This window comes from Corapipo altera, unplaced genomic scaffold, assembly GCF_003945725.1.
Source record: "Corapipo altera isolate COAL_440 unplaced genomic scaffold, ASM394572v1 61305, whole genome shotgun sequence".
Taxonomy (NCBI): domain Eukaryota; kingdom Metazoa; phylum Chordata; class Aves; order Passeriformes; family Pipridae; genus Corapipo; species Corapipo altera.
This window is the reverse complement of record NW_020884909.1, coordinates 4,220,797-4,239,011: the sequence shown is the minus strand read 5'-3', so window position 1 is coordinate 4,239,011 and position 18,215 is coordinate 4,220,797. Positions and strand designations below refer to the sequence as shown.

The 18,215-nt window shown below is 43.1% G+C and overlaps 1 protein-coding gene across 1 annotated transcript in view; it reads right to left on the bottom strand.

The window, feature by feature from the left end:
- ROR2 (receptor tyrosine kinase like orphan receptor 2) overlaps positions 1-10,405 on the bottom strand; it is a 144,663-nt gene extending 134,258 nt beyond the window's left edge. Inside the window, exon 1 of the mRNA XM_027653173.1 lies at positions 10,368-10,405. The gene's annotated coding sequence lies outside the window, so the exon portion shown is untranslated. The remainder of the gene's footprint in view (positions 1-10,367) is intronic.
- Positions 10,406-18,215: the final 7,810 nt, after the last annotated feature.

The window sequence follows — 18,215 nt, the reverse complement described above, 5'->3', positions numbered from 1 at the left end:
TTTTACTAACACATTTAATTTCAAAGATCATTCATTTTTACCTAGAATGCAAAGAAAAACTGAGTGGACTCCTAAAATGCAGCTTAAGCAACAACTGCTGGAGATTCAACAGTTCTAACACAAAGACAAATGACAAAGACTATTTATGGTGTGAATAAATGACAACTAATCAAACACGTGTTTGCAGAATAGACTTTTGAGACAGGTGAGAATTTTCTTATTTAACCTGCACAGATTCAGTTCCTCTCTGCAGAATCCAAATCCTGGACAGCCATCAATCACAACAACATTGTGAAGGTGTCTCTAAAATTTCCAGCCTGCACAATTATGTTAGTGTTTTTGCACATCCAGTTTTTTATCCCCAAGAGTATAGTCCCACGGTAATTCAAGCCACTCTTTGCTAGGGCTGCCATGTGCTCCCCCTCCCAGACCTCCAGCCATCCAGTCCAGTCTCTTCCCCACACCAGTGTGGGTGCTCCTGGGGACTGGATGTAAGCCAATTCAGGTAGCCTAGCCAGCACTGGGTTGGATTCTGCAGGGTTAATTTCTGTCCAGTCAGCTCTCTGATACACAGCCTGTGCAGTTTTTGCATTACTTGACAATTATACCTCAGGGCAGCACACCTCAAGGGGATATTTTATTTAGAAAAACAAAAACAAAAGCAAACAACACTTCTCTAATATGTCAGCAAAATGTGAAAACCAACACACATTTAGAATCAGAACAGAATTGTTATTGCCTGGGGGTAAAAAAAGAGAATACGATATTATATTTGGGTTATCTGTCTAAAATCTGCTGGTATAGCCTTCACTTGCCCTTTTATGCTTTTGGTTTTTTAAGAAGAGATAAATCTTACTACATACAAACACATCACTGCAACATTACTGGTTCTAGTATTGTTAGGTTTTTTCTATAACACAATTCTACTGTGTCACTTTTCTAAATGAGAAACAACTACAGTAAAACCATTTGTTAACTTATCTCCCAGAATACTCACTCCCTCACTTTAAACACAGTAAAAATCCTGGCATTTTCTTCACCTCCTATAACTTCTTGCTAAGACTTTAGTATGATGAATGACGCAGAAAAATTTTATACATTGCTTAGGCCTCTTAAGCTTTTACACAGTTTTATTTATTATTGATTCATACAAGAGATTTACAGAATCTATCTTGAAGTTACTCAGCTGTTATAGTCCTTGATTCTCAAGTAACATCATTATTCCTTTTTCTTTTTCCTTTCATTTTTTATCTCATTTTCTGATCTTGCTCTATTTGGCAAAACTTTTGATATGCTCTTAGGAGTAATTTCTCCTGCAAATCCAGACAAATGGAATGAATGTTTCTACAGCAGTTCTTCTTGGTTTTTTTAATTTTCACAGAAAAACAGAATCACAGAAGATGAGGAGTAAGAAGGGACCCACAAGGATCATTGAGACCCTGCACAGGACCATCCCCAAGAGTCAAACTATGGACTTGAGAGTATCATCCAAATGCTTCTTGAACTCTGTCAGGCTTGGTGTTGTGACCACTGCCCTGGGGAGCCTGTTCAGTGCCCAACCACCCTCTGGTGGAAGGACCTTTTTGTAACATCCAGCCTAAACCTTCCCTGACACAGTTTCAGGCCATTCCCTGGGTACCTGTCTCTGGTCACCACAGAGCAGAGATCAGTGCCTGCCCCTCCTCTTGCCTCCCAAGGAAGTTGTAACTGCAATGAGGTCTCCCCTCAGTCTCCTCTTCTCCAGCTGAACACACCAAGTGCCCTCAGCTGCTCCTCACACGGCTTCAAATCAAGGCCCTTCATCATCTTTGTTCCCCTCCTTTGGACACTCTCTAACAGCTTCATATCTTTCTTATATTGCAGGGACCAAAACTGCACACAGTACTTAAGGTGAATCCACACCAGTGCAGAGCAGAAACATCTTATTCTTTACTGCCAGAACTTTATTATGCTTCCAGAAGGACAAACGAGTGAGATCCCACAACACCTTCACCTGATCTAAAGCGGCACTGCTGTGACTCAGACCTCCTGTCTCTCAGTGTGCAGCCCCTTCTGCCAGCAGTGGTGATCCCACAGACAACTAGTTTTATTGTACCACTCTCACGTGGACTAATGTACCAGCACCAGGTTATTATTTCTTTATATACCTGTATCTTACTGGAAACAAAGGAATTGACCAGAGTTAATCAACAATGTGTTAAACAGCTTCCAACGTGAGGCAAATTCAAGACAGGGTGTATGGAGAAACAGACAATATCAACCAGCATGGTAGCATACAATTAGCCTAAACTTCAAGCAACAGATTTGTAGAGGCATCAAAAGAAGGAAGGATAACAATTAGTATTGTAAGAATTTATGGGAAGTTCCTATGAAGAGGGAAAGAATAACCTGGGAATGTATGCAACAGAGAACAACACTGAGCAAAATGAAGATTCATGAATTTCCTCATTGCAAGATGCCACTACTGGTACTAGTCCCGTCATCCACCCACCTGCTCAGCAAAATTCTCTTGCCAAGAGCTCTCAGCTCCAAGTGACCTGGTGCAATAGGTGGCCTGCCTGCTAACCCCCAGCTTGGTAACTGCACTGCAGGAGGTGCAGCCTCCTCTGGCCTAGCAGCAGAGTTGGCCATGCGAGACCACTGATCCATCAAGATCAGTATCAACTAGGTTAGCTTAGACCAAGGGTTTTGCTGATGCTGCCTGAAACAGACTGCTGAATGTCCACCCACTGCTCTGACAGGAAAACTGGAAAGTGATAACATCTGCAGAATGAAGAGCTTGGGAGAAGGAAGGAGGTAACTTCTTTTAACGATGCCTTGCCATGTGCAAAAGTACAACAATTACAGCTTGCTAAGGGCCTTGGAAATGAAAGATTAATGTCTTGCAAATAAAAATGTACATAAGGAGTAATGTTATGGTCTTGCTGTGAAGCACAGCTCAAATGCCTGAGGTAGGTGTGTGTACTTTGAGTTAACCAGCACAGAAAACTCCCAGAAGCAGGTTATCTCCGGCCCCGAACTTTGTTCTTCAAAAAATCTTTTGTGTCTCCTTTACAATCAAGTTAAAGATATGATATCTATCTATTCAGTTGCAGACATGGGAGAAAGAAATCTCCTCCACTTGTGCAGCAGTAACCTGCCAGTCTCATTAGTTTGCCTTTGGTAGAACTCTGTGATTTCTCTTTTAGACTTAGGTAGGATAAACCTTTCTTCATTTACAGTTCATATGACTTAGAAGAGGAGAGTGTTTCTGGCTAGTAGAAATCAAATTTTTTTATTTGCAACCATAATTTTTATAGTTTTTTAACTAAAGAAACAGGAACAAATTTATCCTGTCTTTTGTGATACATTTATCTGTCCTCTATCCACTCAATGACTGGATATGTAACTGTATGATTACTTTGATAAGGAATTAGTCCATTGATAGTTTCACTTACAATTCAACATTGCTGTGTATGTTGTTTTGAAAAGTAAGACTTCAGAATTTTAGGATAACTCTTACAGAATGTACCCTTTCCTTATACAACCAGTCAAGTCATTCTTCTTATATACACAATATCTGGGAAAAAATAATGCTAAAGTGCTGAACTACCAAAAGCAAGGAAAATCATTTATAGAAACCACTTCACCTTGAAATAACACTTACCAGATGAACTGCTAAATAAACACCCTAGAGCAGTGCTGATGAGGACAAGTGACAATAACCTCGAGTTACAGAACTAAATGTTTATGTTGTTCATTTAAAAGGAAGTGTCCAAACAAAGCAGTTAGAAGACAGAAATCTAAGTTCAGTAGAGGTTTCATAGGTATGACAATACACACATGGGGATTTTTTTTGTTCAAGAAGGAATATCAGACTTGTGTTTGCTGTCTTAATGAGTTCACATCTGAACAGAAATTTTGAATCTGAAAGGTACTTAGCTAAGCAATGTCTCCCATGTGAAATCGATGGATTGCTCAGGAACAAAATACTAGTGGGGATCCAATCCAGTTTCCCAACTGAACTACTCACTACTTTAAAACCAAACTGGCAAACTGGGATCCCCAACAGTTCCCCACCAGTTTCATTTTGCTGTTTCTGCAAGCTGTACCCAGATGTCCTAGTTAGAACAGCTGGGACCAGTTCATCACTGGATGGGTGCAACCCAAAACTGTGGATTCTATAGCCTTCCATGCCATTGCCCAGAAACTGTTATCAATAGACTATTTACACCCTCTGCCCAGAACAGCCTGACTCATCATGCTATAAACTGGGTGTTAAGAGGCCTGTGAGATAGGAGGGTGCCCCCTGTCCTCACCAGATGTGGAACTCCCCGCCCTGAGGGAGGCACTGGGTATTCCTGCCTGAACTGGAGAATATACAATCTTGGAGTCTTGGAGCTTTTTTAACCACTGGTGGGATCTAGAGGAAGACTGAGACCACCACTCTCAACCAGACTGAGACCACAACTCTTGGCTGGACTGCAACCACCACTCTCAACCAGACTGCACCAGCACTCTCACCAACAGGTTTTCCCCTCTCCTTTTCCTTTGGACTCAGGGGGCCCAAAGAACACCACTCCATTCATGTCCCAGGGTGCTGGGTTATACATTTGGGTTTTGTGGGTTAAAAACAATTGTTTGTCTGTATAATCGTACTTATTGTATTATTTTATTGTTATTCTGACTTATAATCTCTCTTTTGAGTTGGGTGCATTTCCCCTGCTGGTTTACCTTTAAACCAGCACACCAGACAAAACATTTTTGTGTGGCTTCAGCAAAATCATTACACTGGAAGAAGAAAACGCATTATCTGTTTTAATTGTGCTAATTCTCTGTACAATTCTGCCCATGCAGTCTTTGATTTTTACAGAATCCTTTTTCCCTATGACTACTTCCCAGCAGAGCCACCTTGCAGATTTAAGTAAATAAACAAAAAGCTTCAGGTGTCCATGAAACTGCACCCTCACAACCACACAACCTTTAGGGGATGTCAGTCAACTCTGCTCTATACTCAGAGGGACAGGCACGTTAAGACCACATTCGTTCTCCAAATAACTTCTACTGAACCAGCAATACTGTGACATCCTTCCTCTTCCATCAGCTCCCCTGTATCACACTTCTTCACCACCACAGACAGGCATACATTTTAGCAAGATCAGAAAGCATGAGTGTGTATGAAGGTTAATTCATTCAGCAGAGAGGTGTATATCCTCTTTGCCTCACACTTTTGATACACGTGCGCAACGGCTCAGGCAGATACACACAAACAGATCTAAAACCACCCCAGAAGCATGGAGCTATCCACAGGATAACCACACTGGGTCCTCAACGGGCTCTGCAAACTGCTCAAGACTGGTGCTACAACCCTGTGAGCCAGCTAAGCCTGAGGTAGGTCAAATACATCTACTTTCGCCCATCACAATAAGAGTGCACCATCAGTGAAATGCATTCCTGTTGTGATTTCTTGTTTTCACTGATAGACAATGCAGATTTGTGTTCTTAAATGAAAACTTTTGTCCACTGCCAAGTTTAAAAGGCGAAGCCATACCTTACAGCTAAGGGATCCTCTTCTGACTCTTTTAAAAGCATCTTTTACCACTTGGAAAGCCACGTGCACCCAGTTTTAATTTCAAAAAAGATCACCAGCTGGCATTACTTGGAAGAGAAAGCGGAAGTCCTTTCCCAAGCTAGCCGAGGACAAGCAGACGTCAAGAGAAGAAGGTTGGTTGTGAGTCAAGTTCGTGGAGAACATCAGAAAAACTGTGTAGCAGGACGCTTGCAAACGCATATTGATACATGACAAATGGTCAGAAAAATGCGAAAAATGCAAAAAATGCAAAATGCACTTCACTACTTACAGTTTAGACAAAACCAAGAGGAAAGAAAATAATTCAAGTAAAATCGTGGTTCGTCCCAAGTGGTTACTAGCAATGCTGTAGTAGTCAATCTGCAGTGAGAGTAACAACTAACAGCAAGATTAACAAACAATGCATCTTCTTTCAGTGCAACAAAATCCTGCCGTTCCTTTTCTTTGAAGCGTTAACTACTTTGTAGTCACTGGATTAGAAGACTTGAGTACTTGCATGCTATCCAGACATGCTGAGCCTAATGACAACTTCCTTTACAAAGCAACAGCCTCACAATGAATAAACAAACTTAAATAGCAAACCATTCTTTGCACAGAGAACACAGTGACAGATGCTATAAATTAGATGGAATACTGTAAGTAGCATTTCTTCCTTCTGAGAAACCACACAGGCAACACAGAACACCTATAGAAAAAATTATTATTAAAAAAAAAGGGTTGCTTAATAATTTTTTGTTTGCTTGCAATGCTCAAAAGAAAAAATACAGAGGTTCTTTAAAATAAATACTCTTAATTAAAAGTACGATTAAAAGCTTGAGATGGTGACTGCTTCTGACATTTTTATTGAATACAAAATGTGAATGTAAGACTCTGAAAATAAGCCATGAAGTTTGATAACTGCGAGAGTCTTCCACGTAGAAGACTCCACGTAGAAGATTTGTAGAAGATTCTCGCAGTTATCAAACAAAACTCAGTATTTATTACCATTCTTTCCTTTTACATTTTCTTCTCACTGGCTAGGGGGCTAAGACTGCCCGTTTCCTAATTAGTGGTCAAACATATTTCCATGTCAATGACAGTTCTGAAAGCTATTCACACCTTAGACAAAGTGCAGTGAGTTTAGAAAAAAGATCAGCTTTTCTGCAAACAACTGGAAACTCACTAAACAGGATTAATTTGCCTCGTCTGTCATCTGGTCCTTTTCTTTCTGCATCTTGCATTTCTATGCTGTTTACACCAGAAAAGAGATTAAGGAGAAAAGTGCAATTCCATTACAAATGCTTAATTTAATGGAGACACTCAAGGCGAAAAATCATTCAGTGTCAACTCTTGGCTCAAGGATAAACTTCACCATTAAACTTCTTAACGACTTAATTAATGCTAGAAAAGGTTTGATTAAGGTTTGATCTAAAAATAGTGAATGTAGCCAATGTCATTTGTTAAAAAGCTATGTGAAGATTTCTTGTGCTCAAAGCTACATCGACTTTCACAATTTTTACAATTTCCAGAGCTAATTTTCTTTTATTAAAGTCAGGACGGAGCTATAGCTAAATCTTATGCAACTTTCGAGATTCGTGTATATTACAACTTTCTGTAGTTGGGCATTCAAAGGCATTCAGAAGTAATCCGTGCTTGTATTAATTTCTCCACAAGCTCTCAGAAACTAGAGGGCGGGTTTTTTTATAAAGTTAGGTAGAAGTTCACAAAATCAAAATCACAGGCAAGAGTTACCACTGTTTCCCAGACAATCTGTTGACAGAGTTATTACTTTTTTTTTTTTTTAAATACTGCGTTCTGCATACCTCTCAAGTCACGTGAGCATTAACTTCCAGTTGATTAAACGTCCTTTTCTATTTAATGGCAAGGGGGCAAAACTCTGTATAAGCCGAGCCCATTGTGCATCACCGTTTTTAACAAGCGACCGTCCTTGCTTCTGTTGCCTCTCACCTTGGCCATGTTGTAAAAGAGAACACTGAAAAGGTTGAAGTAGCATTTTCAAAAATAAACCTTAAACTGAAATGTAGATTAACAAGCACTCTATTACCACTAAGCAAATGTAATTAAACAGAAGAATACCGCTCAACAATAGAAGTACACAAGTATTTATTGCCGTGATTATGAGCTCTCAACCATTGAGCTGCACATTCAGCGAAGAAAATGGAGTCTCAAACTCCGTGCCTTATCCAAGTAGAGCGAAACCACACTTTCCACAGGTGGTTGAGACGATTATCACGAGCCCGCTTATAGGGCAGCGGGGTTTTTAAAAAAAAAAATAAAAATAATAATAATAAAAAATCCCAAATGCGCTTTTAAAGGTAATTTACGATTTCATTCATACTGCCTCAGAGAGAAGGTTGAAACGCTCTCGCCAGATTTGACGCGCCTCTTGAGGGCACATGCGAGCGGAGAGAGCGGTACCCCCGCCCGCCAAGGCAGACGGAGGAGCCTCTGCCGCGCTCCCGCAGCGCTCCCGGCCCGTTCTGCCGGTGCCAGGCGCTCTCCCCCGCTCGGGCAGAAGGTTCCCCGGGATCCCGCATCCCTCCACCCAACCCCGGGAAGCCGCGGGGCGGCCCTGGAAGGGCAAGAAAGGGCCTGGCGGCGGCAGATGCACGAACGCCGGTGTTCACGGGCTGCGAAGGGAGGAAGGAGGGAGAGAAGCTCACGGGAACACCGCGCACACCTCCGTCCGATGGAGCTGCTCGGGGTAAAGGGAATAAAGTGGGGACGGGGGCAGAGAATGCGGCATCTCCTCTCACAGCATCTCTCAGAGTCATCCTCCCTGTGGCCCCAGGGGAGCCGCTGCCTTCGACCGCAGACCCCCCCCCCCCCCCTTCCCAGCCCCCCCTGCCCGGCCGGGAGATCCCCGGAGCCCGGGACCCCGTGGGAGGGGCAGAGCGGCGGGGCAGCCTCTTCAAAGGGAGTAATAAAGCCACTAGGAAAAATAAACGCGACGGGAACTGACCCCAAATCCGCGAGCTGTAACATGCCCGCCTCCTGCTCTCGCCCCGGAAAGCTCCCAGACCCCTCTAGCTTTCTGCTGACCCTCTCCCCTTCATGGTAAGGCAACAAATGGCAAGACCTCGGCCCCCGGAGCTGAATAACAGGAAATATAGGCATCTGTCACCTCCCGCGGAGAGGTAAATGGATTAGCGAAAGCAACAAAGGGAAGAAAAGCCTTTTCAAACGTGCAATTGATTAACAAGTCCCCTCTAATCTGCAGCATCACTGTTTTTCCTTAAAGACATCATCGGTCTCCTCCAGCACTTCGGTGCAATTAAGTTAAAGCCAAGAAAGGAGGGGGAGGAAGGCCCTGCTAAGCACCCAGTCCCCGGAGCACTGCCCCGTGGGGACAGCACGGGAAGGGTTACAAACCTGGCATGGAAATGGTGCAGCCTGTCACCTCCTCCCTCAGTCCCTGGGCAAGGCGCCCCGGGAAGGCGTTTGTGAGTGAGGTTTATCTGCTGCAAGAGGGAGAGAGGGCAATTTTCCAGAGAATGGCTTCATGGAAGATCAAAGAGCTGAATCCGGCAGCTCCTACCTCGCCGGGTGCATTTCACATCCCAGAGAAACGAAAAAGTTAAGCCTCCCCTTTTTTTGCTTCGAAAGCACCACATAACTTAAGCGTGTGGGGAAGGGGAGGGGGAATAATCTAAAAAAAAAAAAAGTTTCTGCGGCTTCTTTTACAGGAACTGTAAGTCTTACACCATCGCGGTTTTCCAACTCCACACGCTCCCTAAAGGTCCCTGTAAATCACGGCACTACGCTCGGAGATGCCGGACAAACTGGCATCTGTTCAGCAGCCGCACCGCCGCTGCCACGGCGCAAGGTCAGATGTTAATAAGGGCAGTTTATTCAACCCTAAAAACAATCGTGGAGCTCGCTGACCCGCGCGTGCAGTGCTTCCTGAACCCAAAGGCCGACCTCCTCGGTCCCCGAGGGCCGGCCAGGTACACAGAGAAAAACGGGACCTTCTAAAGCCCAAGAGCACACAGAAAGAGACCCCGCCGAGCCTCTATGAGCTGCAAGCACGGCGGCTGCCCCCCTCGCCCACTCAACTTTAATCCCCTCCTGGTTCCTGCTGAGATTCTGGCAACGCTCAACGTCCCAAATAATAACACATTATTATAACCATTCCGAGGAGTGGGCTGGAGGGCGGGCAGAGGAGGAGGCTCCACTCATCGCTATCCACCCTCGGCAACAACTAAAACCAGAACTTTTCCTTTGTTTTCTCCTTCTTTCCCCCCCCCCCCCCCCCCCCCCCCCCCGGCCCCCTTCAGTGGCTACCAACCAGCCTCGGTGCGCTGAACCGGCTGAGGAGAGGCACGAAGCCACTGCCGCCCGAGCAGGACAGGGGCGCCGGGATGCGCTCGGGGCAAAAGTTTTAGCTGCCCTCGCCTCCTGCCAGCTCCCGCCCCCTCGTAAAGAAACACAACGTCAAGTTTCCATTGTGCCAAGAAGAACCGAAAAAAAAAATAAAATAAACCAAAAAGGGGGGCGGGGACCAGGGGGAAGACAGAGAGAGAGAGAGAGAGAGAGAGAGAGAGAGAGGGGGAGAGAAAGAGGAGAAAAGGAAAAAAAAAATTTAAAAAAGGGAAAAAAAAGAAAATGAAAAAGACAAGAAAGAAAAAGTAACCAGCATGAACCACCACCTGGGGATGCTGGAGGCTCCGCCGGTCCCAAACGGATACGCGCAACTCTCCTACGAACAGGCGCGGCTTTTCCCCTGCCTCCCGTCCCCCCCCCGCGAAGAGCAGCAGCCGCAGCATCCTCCCCTCCGGCCGGGGGTCCCGCTCCTTACCTGCCGCGCGGAGGCGGAGGAGCGAGGCGGTGGCCAGCAGGGTCAGGAGGCGGCCCGCCGCCCCCCGCCGCCCCTCCGCCGCCGTGGGGACCATGGTGCCCGACGGGCCGCCGAGCCGAGAGCCCGCGGAGAGCAGCGCCCGCGGGCCGAGAGCGCTCCGGTGCCGGCGGGGGCTCCGCGCTGCCGCAAACTTCGCCCGAGCTCCGCCGCGCCGGCCCTGCGCTCCCGCTAGCGGACTGTCCCCGACTGGGGGCGGGGGAAGCTCCGCTCCTTTCCCCACCTCCTCCTCCTCCTCCTCCTTCGCCTCCTCCTCCTCCTTCCCCAGCATCCGAACGTCACCCGGGGCAAACCCGACACAGGGGAGGAGAGCGGCGCCGAGGGGCGGAAAGGACAAGGACAGTCCCAGCGCTCCGGCACCCTCTGCTGGGGCAGCCCCCGCCGCCGGGGCGAGCCCGCACCCACCTTGCCCGCGGCACTCCGCGACCACCAGGAGCCAGCCGGGCTTGGGCCCCCTCTGAAGGGCGAGTCCTCCTTCCAGAAGCCTCATGATGCTTCAATTTCCCTTAGAAAAAACCCAGTAAAACAAAAAGACGCGGGCGAGGGGCACATCGGCCGAAAACGCTACTGCTTTTCTCCTTCGCCTCCTTCCTCCTCGGTGCGCAGTTGAGGTGTTTTTTGCACCCGGACTGCATTAAAAGCACAGATACTGTTGACTGAACACAGTTTCTCCTGTCCCCAAAGCACCCAGTGGCGTCAGCCCCGCGGCACGTACTCCAAGAGGCGAGAACCACCGTGACCAGGATCTTCCTCGCTCTCTACCGGTTCTCTCATGCTGGGATGCCAAAAGCAAAGTTTGCATTCTCTCTTTACCAGGCTGAAAATTATTCTGCTCCCAGTAAAGTTTCAAAATATTTCAAGGTTATTTACTACCAGAAATCAGGGCATCCTTTTCTCTCTTTCTCTCTTTTTTTCTTTTTTTCTTTTTTTTTTTTTTTTTTTGGGGGGTGGGGGAGGGGGAAGCGTTGGATTGGTTTAGCATTTCTTTGCAGTTCAAAGAAATCAGTATTCTAAGATAATGCAGAATTGTCATCAGGCTTCTGGTAACTTTGTCATATAAACTCCAGGAGCAGTTTATCACCCAATCATTCGCCGTATTTTTAAAGTTATAATTTAACAGCATTTAATCAGATGTCTTCTCTGCAAATACAATATTTCTGTTGGTTTAGGTTTCATTTCTAAAGATTTGATGCTAAGTGATGCTGAATACATACAAGTTCCTTTAAGTTCTTCCCCAAATCAAGCTCTAAATTCACAATAATTTCAGTTAAATTAATTTTCCATTAAATTTACCTTGTATTGCAAACAAAGGCAAACACTACAACATATTCTTTCTTCCTCCTTTTGCGCCTTGTTTCTTTCAGGTCTTCAGTTCCATCTTGAAAATTCTTCTGGCACCTAAGAATGACAAAAGGGAGGCCCCAATCCCTCTTTGGCAAGAATGTAGGACTGACTGACTTCAGCCCCTTGCCATCATAACAACACATTTTATAATCCCTTTCATAAACATATGAAACCTAAGGTAAAAGTAGAGGATCTTTTTTACAAGCTTCACTCCTTAGATAAAAAACTGCTCCAAACTTTGCCTCTTTGATGGTTAAGAACCTACTTCTAATTTCCAGACTATACGTATTCGGGCCAGTTCATATTCCTTACCTCTTCTGCCACTATTCTCCTTTCACATAAATACCTTCCCATTTCCCCTCTCTATGGTTTAAAATGACCAGAGTCACATCTCAACCTTTATTTTTTTACGCCTAAAGAGCCCCTAAATCTTTTAATTTCCTCGAAATGATCAGTTATGTGTTCCATGATCACCCTAATCCTTTTTCCTGCCACACTGACTATCACCCCATTTCCCCTTATATTTGGGAGTCTGGTTTAATATTTCTTATGATGAGTGGCTTGAGTTAGACATAGTATTGGGGATACCTTCTCTGGCAGAGCACTTCTAATTTTCTTTCTGTGCTGAAAAGACTGATAAATCCCGGTGAGTACAGCACCTTGCCAGTTACTGGTATACTATGATGTGTTTGAAAGTCTACATTCTCTCTTTCTTTATTGTTTCCAGTGTATAACTAACTGCAGAGACCTGCATCAAAATTCTACATGTCTGGCCTCATACATCCACACCCCCTGTCCCCCCTTTCTGTAACTCAAGTGATCAAGATCAGTTCTTTCTGCTCCTTCATTTATCAAGAACACCTCTTGGCTCTGCATCAACAAAAAATTTTGGTTGCCCACTGATAATGTGTTCCGAGGGATTTTGAAATCACTGAAGCTACATTAAATACTGCAGATCAATAGTTAAGAGTATGCCTGAAGTTAATACTTTGCAATTCAAAATTTCTCACTTTCCACCCTTCTGCCAGACCTGCATCCACCTTAGAGCGTATCAAGGAATCCCTGTAAGCTCCATCTTAACCCATACCTTCCCATATGGAGGCATATTAAATGTTCAAGTCCAGGTGAATGAGGTCTAGTATGTCCTTTGTTTTGAAAATCACTGAAAGGAAGCTATTAAGTTCAGCTGACATGGTACCCCTTTAGTAAATAAGCTGTATCGTATTAACTTCCACGATGTTATTTTTTTCTTCATAGAATGGTTTGGGTTGGAAGGGACCTTAAAAGTCATCTAGCTCCAACCCCCTGCCATGGGCAGGGCTACCTTCCACTACACAAGGTTGCTCAAAGCCCCATCCAACTTTGCCTTGAACACTTCCAGGGATGGGGCAGCCACAACTTCTCTGGGTAACCTATTCGAGTACTTCACTACTGTGAGTAAATAATTTCTTCCTAAAATATAATCTAAATCTCCTCCCTTTCAGTTTAAAACTATTGCCCCTTACCCTGCCACTATCTGTGTCAAAAGTCACTTTCCCTCTTTTTTTATAAGACCCCTTTAGGGAGGGCTGGAAGGCTGCAGTGAGATTCCCCTGGAGCCTACTCTTTTCCAGGCTGAAGAACCCCAATTCTTTCAGCATCTCTTCATGAGAGAGGCTATCTGTTTCAGAGCTTTGTAAATTCCTGAGGCCAAAGTGATACAGATAGATAGTGATATAGATAGATAGACAGATAGATAGATAGATCTGTAGGTACAAGGATTCCTTTTTCTCATTCTTCATGAACATCATCTATAATGCTGCTGAACAAACCCTTGATCTCTGGGGAAATGGGCAAGATCACACCACCACATAACATGGTACACAAAGCATATGCAGCACCTGAGCTGAGGATGAAAAAAGACTACATACCCTTCAGTTTATCTACAAAATAAAGCTGTTATTTGACACTGGCTATAAGTAGCCAGTGTGTTTGTTATGTCCCAATTACCGATATTTGCACCTCTTTCAGTAGATTACACAGGAGAGGTAGGGAAAAGAAACAAAAAAAATGGCCTAAGGACTAATTAGGCTTGCAATTGAAGTTTATTCCACGAATTTTGCAATATCTGCTGTTTGATAATGATGATAAGCACAATTCTTGTTAGATGATGGGATTAGTTTTCTAATGCAGGGCAATAGATGAACTCAGAGTCAAGAAGTGTGCCCAAGGAACTAAAGCAGAGACAGGGCTATGTGACTTTTAAAACAAAGTTAAACTGGTTAAAAACTGCATCAGTTACCTGTCTAAAATGCTACAAGTTCCAAGTCTGTCTTCCTCTGAAACTTATGATTGTTCAGCTGTGTTTCTTGCTTTCCAAACTTACTAGGAGAAAAAGCTATCTGCATAAATTAGTTTACATTTTGCATAATCCTCCCAAGAAACAGTCTTTTGCTTTTTTTCCTCTGACGCTCTCAAAGACCTCACAAAATATGTAGGATACGGATCCAAATGTTTTTTTGCATTTGGGAATAAATTAGCATTTCATAGAAACTTCAGTTGTGAATTATTTTTTCTGACTTAGCAGGGGAAGCTGGCTATGTCACGAAGGCTGAATGACCAGGCCAAGTTAGCTGTTGAGAATTTAAGTCACCTTCGTAGCCTCAAATAATTTTGTCACTGGCTGCAAAAACTGCCATTTCACAAATCCTTGCTCTGTGTTGCAGGAAAATACGCACAGTAGGCAAAGAAGAATGGGGCAACGGCACATTTCTTCTGAGCTGGTTCACCCTGTTCATGTAAGCCATTAGAGAGATCACTTGTGTTCCCCAGCATATGGTCCCAAACTGTTTTGTCACTATTTGACAAGGAAAAAGCTGTGCGTGTATTTGTTTGCACGACCATATGGCCTGTGCCTGACAGGAGCAGTTAAGAGCAGTGGGAAAAGATGGAGTTCAGCCTGAACTTACTTGGGAATCCCTTGCAGAGTTTAGGGGGACTTCCTTTGCTGTGTGTGTCTGCTTTCATAATAAATATAACAAAAGTGACTTTAAAGAAAATGTAAGGTTAAATGTGGTTCCAGCTTGAAGGTCTCAGTGTTCTCACAATCATCCTAAAAGCTTAGATAAGTTTTAATTGGTACGTTGTCTTTAATCAAAAATTTAATTCCAAACTTGATCTTTTTATTCTTATGATGAAAACAGGACAGAAAACATTATTGCAAACATTACCTACATGCTTCACATTTGCAGGATCAACTCTTGAGCTTTCTTCTATAATGTTAAAGTACATCCCACAGAATTCTGCTATTGACCAAAACTGAAAAAAGGATTTAGGGCATAAAACATAGGACTCAGACAGGCTTCAGACACCCAAGTCCAAATTTGTAACCCAAAAATACACCTGTTTAATCTTGAAGTGCAAGCGAAAAGGCACAAGGGGAGAGGCCCTGTTGGGTTGCTCAAACACTGAGCACAATTCCCACAGTGTGGGAATTCTATGGGACTGGTGGTCACCTGATAAATGTTACACTTAGCAAAACACCCAATAGAAACAGAAATAGTTTTGGAGCAGCCATTCAAATAAAGAACTGCATGTTCACAGTCTACCTGTACATTTCTGTGATTTGTGGTTTTTTGTTTTGTTTTTCATTACACTTTTAACTATCAAAGTAAAAAAATAAGTTAAAAACAGTCATTAGAAACCTTCTCCTTTACTGGAATGAAATTATTATCAAGTTTTGATCCACACTTTCAGATCACTGTTTCTTAGGCTTTTAATACGTAAGATACATATATGTATATTAAAAATAGCCACAATAAATATTTTGAAGGAACTATTTTACCTCCAGAAGGTAAAAACAATCTCTAAATAGGCTCAGGAGTCACCTCCCTCCTTGCTTGTTTACAGCTCAACATACACAAACATGTCAAGCAAACAAGCCAATAAACCACAGAATAAACAAATCTACAAGCATTCATATCATCAACACTCTTATTAAAAGAAGATTACCAAGGGTACTTCTCATGCCTAGAACCACAGGAAACAATAAACAAAGTGTTTCATTTATTTCTTAAGTTAGGATGCAGATGACACTCCCAAAACCAGAGCTGATTGCCCTAACTGGTAAAATCATACTCATCTGATGGTCTGAGCAACCTGCAGTGTCTTCAGACTGGTGCCTTCTCAATCCACTCCAGTCATAAAGGGGGAGAATGCTGCATCTCTCTCTTCTGTCCGTTATTCCTACAGGTCAAACACAGCATGACTTACTGAAGATAAAAGTCTGGCTAGAGAATGGGATTTAGGTTTCCACTGTATAAATTAAATAAGAACGTGAATGTCTGAACTAATTTAATTTAGAGCTCAATGAATCCCTGAAATTGTTGTGATTACCCTAAAGAGTGATCTTGGCATTTAGTCTCATACTTCAAAAAATAAAACCGAGGTTCTTTTTTCATGCAGTTTTCATTACAGTCTGCTGTTGTACTGAAGTACTTATGTGTATTTATTTTAGCTGTTCACGTCAGCCATCCCCATGGCACTAGGATGCTGCAGTTTTGTAAATAACACGTGAACAATTAAAACTGTAACTATATAACTTACATAAACTCCAAAACAAGTTCTAGTTGTCAAGCTGGAGCACCAACATTCAGCCTTTTGGTAGATTACAAGGTTAAAAAGAAAAAAAAGGTGTCTATACATCCTTAACACCACAAGTTACTTGCTGAGTTCATCCAGAACTATAAAGGCATTATGCAAGCTCCCATTACTGGTATACCATATTAAGTACTGCAGTTTACAAGGCAAGACCAAAAATACAACATTCTGTCAGTGAGAATAAAAATATAGTTCAATTTCAAAAAGCATCAGATTTTTGCATATCACTCCAGAAAGTATATTTTGTTTCATTTTGAAAGATCATCTGGGCGTGAAGGTGTCAGACAAACACTGAACTGAACCCAGAATTTAAAAGTCAGCACCCAAAGGATATTGACTACGAAGAATGTTCTTTTGAGAGCCTTGATGTGCCTGTCAGTTGTGAGGAAAGTCGGGAAGAGGGGAAAGAATAGAGGATGAGGACTTTTTTTTTGCTTGATTTGGTGTGATTTGTGTTTTTTGTTTCGGTTTATGTTTTTTTGGACTCAGTTTTGGTGTTTGGTTTTTTTTTTTTTTGTTATTGCTCTTTTGCCATTTAAAGCCAGACCTTAGCTAGAGAACAGGCAGTCTTCAGCATTGGTGTGTGGAGGTTCAGGCCCACAAACAGATGGATAAACTTGAGAAAGAGGTAAAACTTACCTTGAGAAAATTAGAATTAGTCAGCACAAGTAATTTTTTCTTATGTTATAGACACGAAGTTTCTCAGCACAACTCTGCCTTTTTAGTCACAAAGAAGCCCCCAAACAGACAACAAACAGTCTAGCAGAGGCAGGGTAAAACCCCTGCCAGCCTGCACTAGGCAGCAGCCATGTGGTACAATAAAATTCCTCTCCTTCCCTTTTCTTCCCCTAGACTTGGGGGTACATATGGTACACACACACACACACACACACATACACACATAAGAGAGCAGGAGCAACCAGGGAAAGAACTTCAAAGACAACACACAAAAAGTAGTGGGAATGTGAACACGGCTACAATCCACTCAGTGCTGCTGTGTTCTGTGGCATGGAGCAGATGAGTGCCTTCCCCAGCGTTTTCCCTTTGGTCTGCAGTCCTGAGGAAGACAGTCTGCCACATTTTTTGCCTTCTCTTACCTACAGTCTGAACTTTAAAACTTACGAAAGAAAATTCAGCACATTGATGAGTATTAAAATATTTGGGATACCATGAGCTAATAACACGTTCTATGGCACTTACAGAGCATTGTGCCTAAAAAATGGGAACCTGAGGTGGGCTCAAATAGATATACAAGTCTGAATAAAACTGCTTCACGTGCGTACAATTAGTCAACAGTATAGATAACAAAGACTTCCCACAGAAGTACACTAAAGAATATGTGATTACATTGGATTCTACTTTCGAAACATTTTAAAGACAACTTTTCTCCTCAGAGAGATTTGCAAAGCCAATCAGCTGGAACAAAAACAAAAACTGCGGTTCCCAATTGCCATATGAATCATTGAGGTCCTCTTCTATGAAAAGCAGCTTAGTGCTAACAAGTAAAATTATTTTAAAGTACTCTTTTTCATTATATGCAATTACAAGGTTGCATTGTGTCTGAACTGGCTGTCAAGTGGGTTTGATCTTGCAGTGCTACTGCCTGTTGTGTAGTATTTTTCCTTCTTTTTGTCTGTGTGCCAGTTCTATAAATGCAAAAAAAACCCACCAAAACAAAACAAAACAAAACAAAACAAAACAGAAAAGTGAGACACTTCTGTTCACTTAAAGATGCTCTCTACCTCTTCTCATTCCTTTTACTGGAATTGGAGCAATCTGAATAGTTAGCTATTACTACAAAAAAGAGTC